General features: G+C 38.0%; 1 non-coding gene across 1 annotated transcript; it reads right to left on the reverse strand.

The window, feature by feature from the left end:
* Positions 1-2242: 2242 nt before the first annotated feature.
* On the reverse strand, positions 2243-2348 carry LOC128296096 (small nucleolar RNA R71). The gene has a single exon (XR_008286644.1). It is a non-coding gene; the product is annotated as a small nucleolar RNA R71 (small nucleolar RNA).
* Positions 2349-2975: the final 627 nt, after the last annotated feature.

Raw genomic sequence — 2975 nt, forward strand, 5'->3', positions numbered from 1 at the left:
AGCCGTTTTAGCTGGAGGAAAATATTTTAGTAAAAACTTCTCGGTCATTTGCTCCCAAGTAGTGATAGACCCTCGTGGTAACGAGTTCAACCACTGGTTAGATTTGTTTCTCAGTAAGAAGGGAAATAACCGAAGACGGATGACATCATCAGAAACGCCATTGATTTTGAATGTATCGCAAAATTCCAGGAAATTTGCTAAGTGAGTGTTGGGATCTTCATCCTGCAAGCCATCAAACTAAACAAACTGCTGTATCATCTGAATAGTGTTAGGTTTTAATTTAAAATTATTCGCAGCAATAGCAAGTCTAACTATACTTGATTCAGTTCCTGTTAAAGAGGGTTTAGCATAGTCATACATAGTACGTGGAGCAGGATTTTGATTAGCTGCAATTGCAGGAGGCAGCTGATTGTCTTGGTTTTCAGCCATCTCATCGGTTGGAGGTTGAGTGTTGTCTTTTTGTTCGTTTTCTGTGTATCGTAAACTACGCCTTATTTCTCTTTGATTTCTACGAACCGTTCGATCGATTTCTTCGTTAAAAAGGAAAGGTCCTGACGGATTTCTTCTAGTCATAATTTATAAAAACCTGCCTAGAGAAGAAAAAGTAAATTAATAAATAAGAAAATAAAATAAAATTTCAAGAAAAATAAATGGCTAAAGTAATAAAAAATTAGTGTTCCTAATATTTCAGATCCCCGGCAACGGCGCCAAAAACTTGATCGCAGTGATTCGTAACAAGTAATAAATATTTATAATGAAGATCAAACCTAGACTAACTATTATCACGACGAAAAGGCAAGCGCACCTATCGAACAATAGTATAGTAATGGCAAGATCGGGATAACATACCCAAGGGAACCAAAAGTACTAGTAATAACTATCTTTTTATTATCTAGCCTAAGAATAAAAGGGTTTGTTTATTAAACTAATTAACTAATTTAATTAAAGCGGAGAGAGAATTTGGAAAAAGATTTGAAGAGAAGCAATTAATAAAGACCACACCCAAGAAGGAATCCACCTAGATTTCACTTGTTATCTGACTCTTAACCGGACGATTTATTCACTTAACTTGATCCGTGAGACTCCCTAACCTATGTTATTATCCCTATTCAAGACTAATAACGTCTAACCCCTAGATTGAATAAACGAGACTTTTCTCTAATTAACACTCTAGGGTAGCATTAACTCAATCTATGGACTCCCATATTAGGTTTCACCTTAATCTGGCAAAATCTCGTAACCCTATTTCTAGGCGCCCGATTAACTCCGCTTAATTATGCCAAATCTACTCTTATGCAGGGTCTATTCCTCCTCTGCATAAGCACATCAGATCATGAATTAATACCCGGAATATTAACTCAAGCATTAAGAACGTATAATTAAGAACAAATCAAGTATTTATCATACAATTCAGATAATAATAACAAGTTCCATCATAGGTTTTATCCCCCTTAGGTATCTAAGGGGTTTAGTTCATAATAAAATAAGAGTACATCTCAAAAGTATGAAAATAACAAAACATAAAGAAAGCTCTAAAACCCCTGAAGGAATTCGGAAAGAGATCTTCAGTCTTGGAGTAGCTCCAGTTTTTGAGATGGATCGTCTGGCTTCCTTCAAGTAATTCCCGGCATGTGGTTTTGTGTTCTAGAAAATTTTTGGAGAGCCCCCCTTTCTAAGTCATACTTAGGGTGTTTATATAGGCTTTTGATTGGCTTTCTTGCCCCCTAAGTATCCTTTTTCCGTGTAAAATACAACTCCTTGAAAAAGGGACACGCCTATGTGCCACGGCCGTGTTCGATCCGTTAAATTGCCACGGCAATGTGGGCTCAATGTCCAGGTCATGTGAGTCGTGTAAACCTTGGTCGACACCCTCGAAAGGCACAAGCGTGTGAGCTGCCCATGTGGCAAGGCTTAGGCTGTGTGTGTCTTCTCAATTTGGTCTATTTTGTCCCTTTTTTAGCTCGTTTTTGGCTCTTTTTGACTCTTGATGCTCTCCTGGGTACAAAACATGAAATAACCGGATTAAAAGCACCAAAATCCACAAATCTAATAGTAAACATCCATAAATATGCTAAGTATTTGGGGTAAAAACATGTATCATTTGGCGTTTATCAGTTTCCCTTTTCGTTCAGGAATAAGGCTAAACAGTGGTTGAACTCATTACCTCGAGGGTCAATCACTACTTAGGAAAAAATGACCAAAAAATTTTTATTAAAATATTTTCCATCGGCTAAAGCAGCCAAATTACATAATGATATCTCTTCTTTTGTGCAAATGGATTTAGAAATACTCTACGATACATGGGAGAGATACAAGGACCTCTTGCGAAGATGCCCTCACCATGGGTTATCGCTTTGGCTACAGGTTCAAACATTTCATAATGGCCTAAATCCTTTGAATTGGCAGATGATTGATGCAGCCGCTGGAGGAACTATCAATAATAAGACACCTGAGGCAGCTTATGAATTTATTGAGGAGATGTCACGAATAACTATCAATGGCAAGTTATGAGAACAAAGCCGACGAAAGCAGCCGGTGTTTTCAACCTCGACGCTGTTACTATACTATTTAACCAAGTAGAACTCTTAAATAAAAAGATTGATGGTTTGTGTGGTTCTACTCAGGTACATCCAGTGATAAGGTGCGACTCGAATGGAGGAGGAGCATGCATTGAATATCAACCCTTCAAACCTAGCATCGAGGAGTAATAAGTCCAATATATGTGTAACAATAACTCTAGATCCCAAAATAACCCATATAGTAACACTTATAATGCAGGTTGGAGGAACCATCCCAATTTCTCGTAGGGTGGTCAAGGAAGTCAAAGGCAACAACATCCTCCAGGCTTTCAACAACCACCTTACTAGTAGGAGAAAAAGCCGAACCTTGAGGAGATGCTAACCAAATTCATCTCGATGCCAGAAACCCGTTTTCAAAATACTGAGATAGCACTCAAAAATGGACAAGCATCGATC

Source organism: Gossypium arboreum, chromosome 7 (genome assembly GCF_025698485.1).
Source record: "Gossypium arboreum isolate Shixiya-1 chromosome 7, ASM2569848v2, whole genome shotgun sequence".
Classification (NCBI taxonomy): domain Eukaryota; kingdom Viridiplantae; phylum Streptophyta; class Magnoliopsida; order Malvales; family Malvaceae; genus Gossypium; species Gossypium arboreum.